This window comes from Littorina saxatilis, linkage group LG6 (assembly GCF_037325665.1).
Source record: "Littorina saxatilis isolate snail1 linkage group LG6, US_GU_Lsax_2.0, whole genome shotgun sequence".
In the NCBI taxonomy this organism is placed as follows: domain Eukaryota; kingdom Metazoa; phylum Mollusca; class Gastropoda; order Littorinimorpha; family Littorinidae; genus Littorina; species Littorina saxatilis.
The window spans coordinates 43566023-43581344 of NC_090250.1; the positions used below are offsets into that span (position 1 = coordinate 43566023).

Below are 15322 nucleotides of genomic sequence, written 5' to 3' on the forward strand. Positions count from 1 at the left end.
AGGGAGAATTGGCGTAATGGGGACATTTGGCGTGGAATTGTCGTAGTGGGGCCGTTTGGCGGGGAATTGTCGCAGTGGGGACATTTTCCAGGGAGTTTGGCGTAGTGGGGACATTTGGCGGGGAATTGTCGCAGTGGGGGACACTATGCGGGGAATTGTCGTAGTGGGGACATTTGGCAGGGAATTGTCGCAGTGGGGAACACTGGGCGGGAAATTGTCGTAGTGGGGACATTTGGAGACGAATCGTCGTAGATGGGCTGTTTGGCGGGGAATTGTCGCAGTGGAGGCCATTTTGCGGGGAAATGTCGTGGGGACATTTTGGTGGGAATTATCGTAGCTGGGACATCTGGCGGGGAGTTGTCGCAGTTGGAATATTTGGCGGGAAATTATCGCAGTTGCGGACATTTGGCGGGAAATTGTGACAGTGGGGACATTTTGTGGAGAAATGTCGTAGGGGGGGCTTTTTACAGTGAGCCCATGCTTGTAAAATCGTGCCGAATTAGCCCAATTGTTCCCAGATAGTCTCCGCATGACCCAACATGTTTTAAAATCGTCACCACGAGTTTTCGTCACACTCAACAATGGGACATTGCTTAAAGCCTGATAACAAACATCACTATGTTTCTTGGCTCGCTCACTTTTTCTGTTCACTCATCCAAAAGACTTTGCCATTTTTTTTGGACAAAATCATCAGGCTCAAACAGGCGATGCAAAAGTCCCACGCTTTGAAGTAAGTTACTTCAAAGTGTGGGAAGATCCCCCCACACTTTGAAGTAAAAACTGAGTTTACTTCAAAGTGTGGGAAGATCCCCCCACACTTTGAAGTAAAAAATGGGTTTACTTCAAAGTGTGGGGCACATCCCCACACTTTGAAGTAATTTACTTCAAAGTGTGGGATTACTTCAAAGTGTGGTGCAACATACGTGGTCCTCATAACATGAGGAAGGGTGGTAGGTCTAGAACTATAATTTGAACAGCTTCCCAAAATGCATGATCTAACGAAAGTTGTGTCTAAAATGTACCTCATATATATCGTCTTTTTGCTGCATTGAAGTGATCATTGAAAACTTAGATCACAGTGCCCGTATTCAAAGATTTCTTGAAACATGTTGCTGTCAGAAACCCAAACCTTGCATTCAAAGCTTGTTTAATTGATATGATATGCACCCAAGCACACACTTCGTGTAGTATAGACATGGACTAGCTCATGCTTAGTGTACCTTGTGGTTTGGGTGGCTCTGCGTGTACAATTACGGAAATATATCAATTCAAAGGCTACGACACGCATAACTTAAATTGCATATTACAGCTTTCATTAAATGCAAAGCTTTGAAAGCAAGGTTTTGGGCTTCTCATGCCTCAGCTGTACTGTACAGCGGCTAACATGTAATAATAGTCCTTGTAGCCTGAACGTGAAAAAAAATTCAAGCGTACGACCGGGGCTATGTTATTTACACCGCCTTCATTTGTAAAAGGGTATGCACGAATGACTGGGTGGCCGAGTGGTAACGCACTTGCGCTAGGAAGCGAGAGGTTGCGAGTTCGACCCTGGGTCAGGGCGTTAGCAATTTTCTCCCCCCTTTCCTAACCTTGGTGGTGGGTTCAAGTGCTAGTCTTTCGGATGAGACAAAAAACCGAGGTCCCTTCGTGTACACTACATTGGGGTGTGCACGTTAAAGATCCCACGATTGACAAAAGGGTCTTTCCTGGCAAAATTGTATAGGCATAGATAAAAATGTCCACCAAAATACCCGTGTGACTTGGAATAATAGGCCGTGAAAAGTAGGATATGCGCCGAAATGGCTGCGATCTGCTGGCCGATGTGAATGCGTGATGTATTGTGTAAAAAAAAAATTCCATCTCACACGGCATAAATAAATCCCTGCGCCTTGAATATGTGCGCGATATAAATTGCATAAAAAAAATTTTTTTAAATAAAAATCCCTGCGCTTAGAACTGTAGGCCTACCTACGGAATACGCGCGATATAAGCCTCATATTGATTGATTGCTTGATTGAATGAGCGCTCCGACCACAATTAAACAAGTAATGAGGTTTTGCCCTATAGTCATTTCAAGCAATCGTTCCGCTAACCTTTCCCATTATCATCCTCTGCATTACCTGCTCTCATAGTAGCACGGAATCTGTTGTTCTACACTTAGTAAACTCTTCAGGTTAAGTGCGGGCGAGCGGTGATCCACATAGAGTTCACAGTGAGACTTTCTTTTAAGACAGTCCGGTTTAAGACTCCTTCTTTTTTAAGGCCGTGTTTTCTCTTTCAGATGTTCTTTTCATAATCAGTGTAAGCTAGTCTACCTCCATTTCTTTTAAACTGCCTCCTTTCCTCATCATCCATTTGAATACAAGGGGGAAAATAGACGTTAAGCCCACAGGTTTTGATATAAAAACATGTCTATTTTTTCGTAAAATAGAAATAAATCACGTCAACTAAGTTTGAAATAACAGCGGCTGTCTTGAGAAAACGGATGTTCAACGGCTGCCCAGATGGAATCCCAATGTGACGTTGACAGCGGATGACCCCCTGTGGAGTGATTCCGTCACTTTGTGGTTCTTTCCCTAAGTCCGCTTTTAACGGCGCCTGTCAACAGTTTTGTACTGCCATCATACCTCTAATCCCGTACGTTCCAATAATTCTATTTTCATTTCGACAGCCAACGGACACCTCGATTGAGACTCGCTGGCGGATTCAGTATTTGTGCGAACGAGCGTTGACACCCGGTTGAAAGGAAAGACTGCGACGACTTGACAGCGAGGTCGCATTTCAAGAGATGTCTTGGCGCTCTTCTGTGATTGACCGTACGACTCGCTTCTGTTGGCGTACATTTCACACCGTGGGCCCCGCGGTTACGAACTCGAACCCCAGGCAGTATACGCCGCAAACAAAAACATAGCTTGAAAACAAGATTGTGGGGATGAATAATGACAATATTAGTAGATGATTTTTACCAAGCGCAGAAATCCAGGGTAGCCCTGCTTCAAGCGGTGTACAACCAAGTTAAAAAGAAAATTAGTGACAACAATATTAACCCCAGCATGACACTAGGGGCCGCCGATCCCTCAGTTGCCAATCAAAACATCACCCTCGTAAACTGCACTTAGCGATTAATTAACGGGAAGACCAAGTGACCCGGAAGGTTCTTGTTAATTCAGGGCACAGTGACAGAGGGGGGTGATAATGGGTATACAGAAAGGTTCCAGGGGCGGATCAGTTCATTTTATGGGGGGGGTTTCCAAAAGTATATTGTGAAGATATGGGTGTGAAGGCGCGAAGCGCCGAGCCGACGGCGCGAAGCGCCTAGCTTGCTAGGGGGGTCCGGGGGCATGCCCCCCCGGAAAATTTTGAAAAAAAGGATGCAAAATGGTGCAAGCTGGTGCATTCTGAGGATGATCATTACCAGTTCCAGGCAGCAGATTTTGTCACTGATTAATACCCACAAAATTGAAACTCAACCCAAAAAAACACACAAAAATATTTTTATTTTTTGGCTGGGGGGGGGTTTCCGGAAACCCCAGAAACCCCCCCCTCGTCCGCCCCTGGATTCGGTTAAAGGCTGGTTGGGGATCGAGGCAGACGGGCGCAGTGGCGTGGTGGTAAGACGTCGGCCTCCTAATCGGGAGGTCGTGAGTTCGAATCCCGGTCGCTGCCGCCTGGTGGGTTAAGAGTGGAGATTTTTCCGATCTCCCAGGTAAACTTATATGTGCAGACCTGCTAGTGACTTAACCCCCTTCGTGTGTACACGCAAGCACAAGACCAAGTGCGCACGGAAAAGATCCTGTAATCCATGTCAGAGTTCGGTGAGTTATGGAAACACGAAAATACCCAGCATGCCTACTCAACGAAAGCGGAGTGAGCTGACTATGCTCTCAGAGTATAGTGTGGGGAACCCAAATGGGCAAACGAGCTCACACGTAACCAGAATATTCTGGAACGCTGAAGAAGAAGAGGATCGAGGCGCCTTAATATGTTTGTATCACCAACCCCTTCCCATTTTCTGCTTGTCTGTGTATCTGTTTTGTTTTTGTTTTGTTTCTTCGTTTCCTGAAATGAGTTAATGTATTTATTCCGCCATCATGCTAACCCTTGTTTTGTAATTACTATGATTGCTTAAAATAAGCATTATATGCTTGAGTATGTAATCATCCATGCATTGTTCTTGTCATGATTAAAATTGAATAAAGTTCTGTTTAAACCAATATGTTTGTAGAATTTCTCATATTGTGTTGTTGCTGCTGCTGCTGTCCGAGTTTACCCGGGCAAAATTTAATCAGTCCGTAATTCGATTTCAATTGTTTCGTTTATTAGGCTCTCAATCGTACAGGTGGCCAACGTCAAAGTAACATTCTTCAACAACACATCCCTCCCACCCACTCAACCCCCTCCCCCCCACCCCTCAACACCCCAACGCCCAACACTGATGAGAGTGTCGAGTTTTATTTTTCGCAGTTTCCAAAAGTACGATTGAAAAAGTTCGCAAACTTTGTGCACAAGCAAATGTCATACATCAATTCCCCATTCCCAGTGTCAAAAGATCGCTTTAGCAGCGGATAAGCACCATAAATTTTGAAGTGGCATCAGCAAAGCGAAGATGGGCCGCTTTCGCTCTGATGAGGCTTTTGTCCATCGCTGTTACGCCTCACTGACTGCGGTTCAGTTGGGCGTAAAAAGAGGCGTGGTTATGGGACAAAAGGGCCCGCGCGTCAGACTGATAAAAGTCCAATTTAAAAAGCTTTAGACCCTAACGGTTGATGGACCGTTGGATTTAAAGGAACAGTCCCACGAAAAGAGTTCTGCTCAATATCACAGATATGTTCATTTAGGCTTTTTACGTGGAGTAAAACATCCCTCCGCTTGGACACATACCACACATCAAGTTCCTCACTGCTTCCTAATGCGAGTTGGACTGTTTAAAAAAAAAAAGATTTTGTAGGTTGACAATAGAATTATTTTCTGTACGGATCCAACTCTATACGTTAAGTAGATAGACTGTTGGCTTTTGGCAGGATTGTGTGTTTGAGAGACGGTGTTGTCTGTATTTGTCCCATGTAAACGCCTGAACAGATCAAAGATCAATCAATCAATATGAGGCTTATGTCACACGCTTTCCTTCTTTGCCACTACTAAAGCAAACGTGTGCAAGATTGTATGTTACACGCTTTGGAGCATGTGCAAGAACGGATTCAAACTCGAAATCGTCCCCCCAAAAACCCCAAAATGCACACACGACTTTTATTTCTCCTGCTGTTATCGTTTCTTCTCTTTACAAATTCTTCAACGCTCAGAATACTGAAAACGGCATCCCAGACGACAGTACTGTTTCCATACGCGAATTTAGCTGCCCTTGGAAAGTGGCTCGCTCAGGAGGCCTGTTAGTCTGACACTATAAGGACAGAGTTGTGAACATAGATGACAAAGATCCCGGAAAGAACAAACATTTCGCGGATGCAGACACAGAAAGACGTCATGAAGATTGCGATGCTTCAAAAGATACAGACTGTGACGATGACTGTGACGTCATTCACATATACCGAGACGTCATTTATAGTTGTTCGGTCACTTTCGTCAAAAAGTAGATCTCTCCACAATGGCTGCTCCTGTGTTTAGGTTTATCAAGCGTGAGTACGCAAAACGTGTTTGTTCTCTCCTCTGTTGAAGCTGTGAGACATAATCGCCATTACGAGCTAGTCGTGTGACAGAGAGTTTTCTTGCACACTCGACTGCTGCTGTTTCACTCCGGCTAAAGCCGTCGTGAAACATCTACAGTCTCGTGTGCAAGAAAACTCTCTGTCACACGACTAGCTCGTAATAGCGGGTAATATCGCGCGTATTTCGTGGGTACAGTTCTAAGCGCAGGAATTTATTTTTTTATTTTTATTTTATGCAATTTATATCGCGCACATATTTAAGGCGCAGGGATTTATTTATGCCGTGTGAGATGGAATATTTTTACACAATACATTACGCATTCACATCGGCCAGCAGATCGCAGCCATTTCGGCGCATATCCTACTTTTCACGGCCTATTATTCCAAGTCACACGGGTATTTAGGTGGACATTTTTATCTATGCCTACACAATTTTGCCAGGAAAGACCCTTTTGTCAATCGTGGGATCTTTAACGTGCACACCCCAATGTAGTGTACACGAAGGGACCTCGGTTTTTCGTCTCATCCGAAAGACTAGCACTTGAACCCACCACCTAGGTTAGGAAAGGGGGGAGAAAATTGCTAACGCCTTGACCCAGGGTCGAACTCGCAACCTCTCGCTTCCGAGCGCAAGTGCGTTACCACTCGGCCACCCAGTCCTGATGGCGAGCAGAATCGTTTACATGGGAAGGACTATGCCTTTGAGGGGTTTGAATTCGATAGATGTATGCAAAAGTGTATGAACGTGTGTGTGTGAAAGAGTGGGTACCACTGTGCCTGGTTTTCGCCTCTCTTGAATCTATGAAGGGTAAAGTGTAAGATTCAACTGCCACTTTCCTTTCTGGGTAATCATCATGTAAACCACACACACACACATACACACACGAACGAACGCACGCACACACACACACACACACACGCACGCACGCACGCACGCACGCACATACACACATATCCTTGGCATTCGATGTCAGTAATCCCACACGTTTTGGGCTTATTTTTGTGGGCCACAAACGCGAAATGTGCCTCACAAATTTTTGGGCTTATTTTTGTGGGGCACATTTTGGTTTTGTGGGCCACAAACTGTATTTGTGGAGCATAAAATAAGGGGCACAAATTAAGCTTCATAAAAAATAAGGACAAATATTTGTGGGGCTTAAACAGTGTTTTTGGCCAAAAAAATGTTTTGGGCTCTTTTTTTTCCTCCTTATTTTGGACGTTGAGCGTGGTTTTCAGACCTACTGCGTTTCGGTTTTTAGTTAATGGCGGTCGAAGGCGATCTGTTTGGACAGAATCTCCAATGGCAATGGTGTTTGCTAATGCGAGAGAATTGGGACGGGCGAACCTTTGCATATTAACCAGAGGTAAGTTTCCATGTTTCGTTTCATAACTGAGAGTGGGTTTATGGTAGTATGTGTTGCAACAGGTGTCATTTCGACTCACTCGAGTCACTGTCAGTGTCACTGTGACTGTCAGTCCACAGGCGCAAGGTATCGTTCACTGAACCAACACGTAGTTGCCCTGTACAGGGATTTTCTCATTAATTTGAAGAAGAAGATTATCACTACCACGTTTTTGCAACCTCTTTTCAAGGTGCATGATCATAATATTTTATAAATTCTTTTTGTTTTTAAAGATTGAGTCTAACTTGAAATACTCAAATAGGTAACCTTCTGATCGGCCGTTCCCAATTATTTTACTTGCAGGTTGGCATCAATCAGAAGAGAGCTAGAGCTAGTATGTTCAACTTCAAGGTCTCCTCTCAGCTGAAAAAGCCAACCGATTGCTGCATGATCTTGAGGCTGTCACTGACAGAAGTAAAATATTTGATGCCACTGCCGCAAATCAGGTAAGAGTAAGGCGAAGAGGTTTTATTATGTACAACTGTCAGTGTTATGATGTACAGTGTGTTTTTTCCTTCCCCTCCCTTACATTCTCAAGTTCTGGTCAGAATAACTCATATGGAGGTGTGTGTGTGACTGTGAGCAAGACTGGAAGAGTGTTTTCATTTTATTTTTATAATTCATGTTCAGGGATAATAATAAAATAATGAACACCTAAGAGTCCAAACCACAGAACTGCTCGAACCTCTTAGCTTTATTTCACCAGTAAGATGATCATGCAGTTCCTCCAGTATTAGAATCATTTTTAATACTAGAAGCGCATGACTTTCAGTGTGTACCTTTAAGTTTAATAAAGTACAATGTATTGCTGTAAACAGTCACTCACTCACTCACTGTCAGGATATATCTCATTCTCAGTGAAACTGTGTGTCAAGTTCTATTATTTTTTTCCTTTGTGCTCTACACACATGCATACATGTTATACATACATGTTATGTAATATGCATGTATATATATGCACACATCAACTTGTCTACATTGTATGTCTGTCACTCTATCAGTCTATGTGAACAGATTCAGTTCACTGATTCAGTCAAAACTTCACTAAATGTAAAAGGACTTATAAAATTTTATATTCTAGAAAGATATCAATGCCACTGTCCACAGTATCATAAGAATCAAGCGTTAATGTTGGTTTGGTCGTCTGTTGTCGTTTTTTGTTGTTGTTGTTTTATGGGGGAGGGTGCAGTGTGTAAATTCATCTGGTTCTGTGGACAGTGTGTTTGTTGTTCCTCCACATAGCTAAATATCATACTGCATGTAGCTCCTAGTACTACTTGTCCTGTCAACTAACTGTTTTAAATTTGTTGCTCAGAGGAATGTTACTTCAGCCAATATTATATATTACAGGTTGGCATCGATCCGGCACAGTGGAAGAAGCAGATTGATTCCTTCATGATCGGGAGGCTGTCAAGACTCAAATGGGAAATATTTCATGCTAATGGCAATTCAGGTAAGAGTTCTGCTACATGATCATATTGTGTTTTATGCTCCCTCTCAGTCTCAAGTTCTGGTTACATTCTGACTGTTGGTGTGTGTTTGTGTGTGAGAACCGAAGTGTGTTTGTGTGTGTGTGTGTGTGTGTGTGTGTTTGATTTTCCCTGGCCAGTCAGGAGAGCTGCCAGACATTAATAGTAATAATACCTGCAGATTTTTCTAGCCCTGCAGATTGATGTTACAGACCTTTGCTTTGCTTTTTGAATTTGATAGCAAGCGCTGACAGGGAATGTGTCTTCTATATTTCATATTAAAAAGTAGGCATTGGAACTTGTCTATCAGGGAATTAGAATGTTTACGCTCTTGGCATTTATGTGGGTTTAGTGTGTGTGTGTGTGTCAGTTACAAACACAATTTACTCCTTACTCATACTTAAAACTTGTTCTTGTCATTGTGTTTGAATTTAAGATCAGTTCCTTTGTCATTCATTTGTCAGTAGGGACAGAAGATGACGAAGACCTGGCCAGTGAATGTGGATGAAAAGCAGTGCTATCCAGGTCCAGCTGTGATCGATGGGGAAACTACAGCAACAGCGGCAGTAAATGTCCACTCAGTATTGGTTGTACTGAGCTTTACAACTTGTTGCTATTGTAAATTTGTGTCAATGTTTTAAAGGCCCACTACGCCTCATTTAAAAAGTTGTCCTCACCTTTAACATGGGATAAGACCATCCCTCCACTTGGTCACAGACCAAAAATCAACACTTTGACTGCTTTCTGTAGTGAGGTAGATGTTTTGGTGGTTGCGGTGAATTTATTTTTTCTTTCGAAGAAGCTGTACCTGAATGTATTCTTTAAAAAGATACCACTCTGCATAGAGAGCCTTGAGGCAGTTCATTATATTTAGTCAAGTTTTGACTAAATATTTTAACATCGAGGGGGAATCGAAACGAGGGTCGTGGTGTATGTGCGTCTGTCTGTCTGTCTGTCTGTCTGTGTGTGTGTGTGTGTAGAGCGATTCAGACTAAACTACTTGACCGATCTTTATGAAATTTGACATGAGAGTTCCTGGGTATGAAATCCCCGAACGTTTTTTTCATTTTTTGGATAAATGTCTTTGATGACGTCATATCCGGCTTTTTGTGAAAGTTGAGGCGGCACTGTCACGCCCTCATTTTTCAACCAAATTGGTTGAAATTTTGGTCAAGTAATCTTCGACGAAGCCCGGACTTCGGTATTGCATTTCAGCTTGGTGGCTTAAAAATTAATTTCATTAAAAATCGGAAAATTTAAAAAAAAAATAAAAATTTATAAAACGATCCAAATTTACGTTTATCTTATTCTCCATAATTTGCTGATTCCAAAAACATATAAATATGTTATATTCGGATTAAAAATAAGCTCTGAAAATTAAATATATAAAAATTATTATCAAAATTAAATTGTCCAAATCAATTTAAAAACACCTTCATCTTATTCCTTGTCGGTTCCTGATTCCAAAAACATATAGATATGATATGTTTGGATTAAAAACACGCTCAGAAAGTTAAAACAAAGAGAGGTACAGAAAAGCGTGCTATCCTTCTTAGCGCAACTACTACCCCGCTCTTCTTGTCAATTTCACTGCCTATGCCGTGAGCGGTGGACTACGAGTATACGGTCTTGCTGCGTTGCATTGCGTTCAGTTTCATTCTGTGAGTTCGACAGCTACTTGACTAAATATTGTATTTTCGCCTTACGCGACTTGTTTTTGGTATGCAACTATTAGTGCCCGTATGGTCTTATTTCATGTAAAAGCCTCGGGGATGTCGTCAGGCGTCCGACATAGACAGATTGAAAGGCTCAGATGTCTGATTCACATAGCCGCATGGCGGTCAGATGTGATCATGTCCTATCGTTTTGAACTGAGCGCTGTCATTGTCCTATAAGAACTCTATTCCTTCGGACAGCGCACTATTCTATATTTTTCTCTCAAGATACACATTTTCAAAAAGCGACCGAGCACTCTCTCGTATTTGTGCACTGAAGTTGTGCAGTGCGGATCTTGTGTTTTCGGGAATTCCAAACCGTTTGTGATATGGGCTGTTTGGGCACACCTGTCTGCAGCACATTAAAGTTAGGAGTACGGGAGACAACTCCAACTGACCATAAGTCTTGCATCTGCTTTTGGTTTCAGTTCAAGACATTTTGACGAAGCGCATTGAATTATGCCACCGAAATAAAACTAAGGCCTGTCCACTTACAAAAATTGCTCGGTCAAAGTACAGTAAATCTTACATTTTGTTAAGGAAATGTGCGGCAGTAAAATTGAATTTGGAGAATACATGGAATAACCTGGTTTTCTGGGAAGTGACATAAAAATAAATAGAACAATTGTGAATACTTCTTCTTCTTCTTCTGTGTTTGTGGGCTGAAACTCCCACGTACACTCATGTTTTTGTACGAGTGGATTTTTACCTGTATGACCGTTTTTACCCCGCCATTTAGGCAGCCATACGCCGCTTTCGGAGGATTGTGAATACTGATCGACATAGAGTGCCGTTGCTATGGAAACAGTCGTTACATTGGATTTCTAGGAAACAGTTTAACACTAACAGCGACATAATACATCAGAAATTCCTAATATTTGGCACAAAGGTGCACATGTATCGTATCAACAATCATATAGAACGATTTTTTTTACAACAGACTACAGTTGAATTTTGATATCTTTTGTCATAAGAATGAACGAATTTCTCACTGCATATTCATTACAATACCCCCCGCGGGTTAGGGGGAGTCCCATATTGGTTGGGACGAGAAAGAATTTACCTGATGCTACCCAGCATGTCGTAAGAGGCGACTAACGGTTCTGTTTCTCCTTTTACCCTTGTGAAGTGTTTTTTGTTTAGAATATAGTCAATGTTTGTAAAGATTTTAGTCAAGCAGTATGTAAGAAATGTTAAGTTTTTTGTACTGGAAACTTGCATTCTCCCAGTAAGGTCATATATTGTACTACGTTGCAAGCCCCTGGAGCAATTTTTTGATTGGTGCTTTTGTGAACAAGAAACAATTAACAAGTGGCTCTATCCCATCTCCCCCCTTTCCCCTATCCCATCTCCCCCCTTTCCCCGTCGCGATATAACCTTGAATGGTTGAAAACGACGTTAAACACCAAATAAAGAAAGAAAGATTCATTACAATAATTAATTTAAATTCAACTGTAGTTGTTTAAAAAAAAAAACACGTTCTATATGATTGTAGATATAATACATGTGTATCCTTGTGCCAAATATTATGAATTTCTGATGTATGATGTTGCTGTAAAGCCGTTTTCTAGAAATCCCATTTGACGCTGTAAATGCCAGTTTTCATCGCAACAGCCGTCAATATCCATCCACAATGTTTTCATTCATTTTAATGTCACTTCAATAACTACCCAGAAAACTAAGTTATTCCTTGACTGTATTCTTCAAGTTTAAGTTTGGTAATTTTACTGCCGCACATTGCCTTAAATCATAAATAAAGGGTTCCAGTAACATACCTTTCTTCTTTATTGATTATGAACTTTGGAAGATTAGATGTTGGATCTGTTTTTAAAAAATATTTCCTTGATGTGTTGTACTAAGATCAACCGTCTGCTTGGACATATACTAAAGATCCACTACCTGGCTGCTGTCTGCGGAAAATCGATTAATTCATAGAAAAATATGCCTTTCAGGGAAGCAGCTAGCCGGTTGACTGTACATGTGTTTGTGTAGAGGTGTTCTTATTGCATGTTCAAGCCAGGACAGATGGTGACCTGAAACATTTACACATTACATATGTATGCAGGACTGCTACTTTTAAGCTTAGGTGCAAGTGACGAAGTGTGATGATATATTTGTTTGACTGATTATGGGCATTAAAATAAAACTGCAAAAAGAATACTTACACTTGAGATCTGATTTTGTGTGTGTGTGTGTGCGCATGAGGGTGTGTGTGGGCAATTTGACATACTTGCAGAAGAAACAAACAGAGGTAACTGATAAACTGCATTTATTAACACAAAGATGTAAACAAAGTGAGTTCACACATTTCACAAAAGTAAAACAAGGCAGTCTCACATGCATTCACAATATTTAGTACTCGACTCGCATGAATGGCCAAAGATTATAGGCTGAGAATGCAAGTTCTAATTTGGCACATTTGTACATGTAGCTGCATCCGCTAGACATATATATATATCCATCTTACAATAAAAAAAACTACCGTAGTGGTTAGGACATCTGCCTGAAAATCTAGGTCCTAGGTTCGAATCTCTACAGAGGCATTTAATTTTTCCCCTTGGTTGAAATAAAAAATGCTCAATCCAGAGAGAGCAACCGTAAAGTTACCAGGGTAAAAGTAAAGCGTTGAATGCAGCTATGAAGGTCATGCCAGCAGTGTGGGTCAAGATTCAGGCCGCCTTCTATGCACAGAATTCGGTGTAGGATTCTCAGCTCTATCTTTACAAACACATAATCCCCAATAGTCATACAGTGGAACCCCCCTTTTAAGACCCCCTCCATTTTAAGACCTTGTTTTCTCAGACTTTCTGTTCATAACCTCTGTAAATTTTAAATTTTACCTCCATTTTAAGACCCCCTTCTTTTTAAGACCTGATTTTCTCAGATTTTTGGAGGTCTTAAAAGGGGGGTTCCACTGTAGCTGTAAGACATAATTTTGTTTAAAACTCTTATACCTTTTGGGGGAAATAAATTAATAAGAAAAGACATCACCACACAAGAAGTCAGGGTGCTGACTTTAGCTATGTGACCAAGTGGAAGGATTTTCTTATCCCATGCAAAAAGCCTGATGAAGGTCTGACACAGTGAGGTGAAGTGTTTTAATGAGGCAGAGCAGGCCTTTAAAAAATAAGTTCACCACATCCAAGTGAAAGACACAATCTTGGCAAACTGTATTAAAAAAGCAACATTTCAGCACAACATAAGAATGAATTGAACCATCCAGGATGCACCAGAACGACCCAAAAACAGAATCAATGAAAATCTTAAACAAGATAAAGTACTGACTAGGATTCAAAGGAAGAAAAATTCATGGGTTAACACATTTCATGTGCATAATGCAGTTAAAAGATCTAAATTCTAATATTGCAAACAAAGTCTATACATGAACACGCATTGACCGAAACATACACACACATCTCCCAAAGCTAAGCCTGTGTGTAAAATACTGCCTGTGAACAACTTAACTTAAAGCACTCAAACAACATAAAAGTCTAAGATAATATCACTTTATGTAGTAAAAACAAACAAACCGCTGTTTGCTGTAAGAAAATATCTGCATACCAAACACTACCTGTATTTAGTTGAATTGACAACTTACATTTATAAGTCAAAATGTACCCTTTGATCCACATCGCACCACACATTATTTGTGTAGAATGTTATTGTTAATGTGTTACATGTTCATTTCACCACAAAGGCAACAGAAAACCTCTGTAAGTGTCAGCATATTCAGATGGACTATATTAAAGCAGTTCTGGTAGCTCCGTCAGCACATAATGGACTGAATCTGATCATCATCCTCAGCAAAGCCAGGCACCACTCTGCAAGCTGCCTGCACATCATATCTCGGCACCTCACTTCCTGGAAAATACAGAAAATGTATTACTGAGCACATCCAGACTTTGCTGTGCACTGATGGGGATATGTTTTGGGTATCGAGAAGAGGGTGTGGGGTGCGGGAAGGTAGGTAGGAGGTAATACTTGTTCTTCACAAGATCAGTGGGATGGAGAATGGTGGGGGTGATACTGACAGTGACAACTATGAACTAAACTGTAAACCTTATTCTGTAATATTACAGGTGCCATCATTTCTTCCTGTGAAAACCATTTATTTCATGGATATAATAGATATATATACTTTCATCATTAAAATTAAAAAGATAATCTTTCATCTTAAAATTAAAAAGACTTCCTCACAAGAACCTTTCTAACGACATGATATCTTGTTATGCTGCTGATGTGAGCGGCTTTTCTGGAATGTGATGGAAAGTTACTATTTTTTTAAATTCAGCATGAGCCTTCATCCCACACACATTCCCTATTTAGCGTTGACACCTTACAGTTTTGTTGAGAAATGTGATGTGAATTCATTCAGAAAATTCTAACTCTGCGCAGGGGCAGTCAGGGTGTTGGATGTAGAAGTAGGTATCCAAGTACACAGGCGGTATTACAATTTACATTGTAACTCTTATTCCATGTAAAAAAAAAAAAAACTATAAAAAAACAACTTGCCAGATCTGTGATTGTGAACCAAGGAAAGGACTGACTGTATTTAAAATAATTCCAGTAATGAGTAAATCTTTCATTCTAGCTATTTCATGTTTTACTTTCTTGCATCACAATAGTTCAATGTTCATACAAACAGTATAATGCACTTTATGAGTATAGGGTTGCAACAAACTTTAAGATGGGAAGGAGAGAGAAAATAAAGATATTTGTACCATTATGTATATAAAGTACCATGCACAGTATTACTATGCATCTTCAAATACATGTATGAATAATTTCATCTACAAAGTACTTGTTATTCAATTTACAAAGAACAAAAGACTGCTGAATGATCTACATCAGTACATGTTTATAGCTTCAGACTACCATCACCAATACCCAATGTTACATACATGTATATTTTACCATACAGATTTGACAAGCAAAAGCTGTAAGTGGTAAAGAAATGTGTAACTTACTCTTCAGGAGTAGTCTGTAATGTAAAGCACCACGCCAAGTCATCCTGATATCTCTCCAGTACATGTATGCATCCATGTTTAAAGGTAAACTGTTGGAACTGGAAG

The 15322-nt window shown here is 40.9% G+C and overlaps 2 long non-coding RNA genes across 2 annotated transcripts; one reads left to right on the plus strand and one right to left on the minus strand.

Annotated features, from left to right (window-relative positions):
* The first annotated feature begins 6611 nt into the window (after window positions 1-6611).
* Window positions 6612-12408, plus strand: LOC138969296 (uncharacterized). The gene is made up of 4 exons (XR_011456417.1): window positions 6612-7027; window positions 7370-7512; window positions 8417-8519; window positions 9000-12408. It is a non-coding gene; the product is annotated as an uncharacterized lncRNA (long non-coding RNA).
* Window positions 12409-12502: 94 nt separating this feature from the next.
* LOC138969297 (uncharacterized) lies at window positions 12503-15322 on the minus strand. Its single transcript, XR_011456418.1, has 2 exons — window positions 15218-15322; window positions 12503-14111 (listed from the first exon to the last, which is right to left on the minus strand). It is a non-coding gene; the product is annotated as an uncharacterized lncRNA (long non-coding RNA).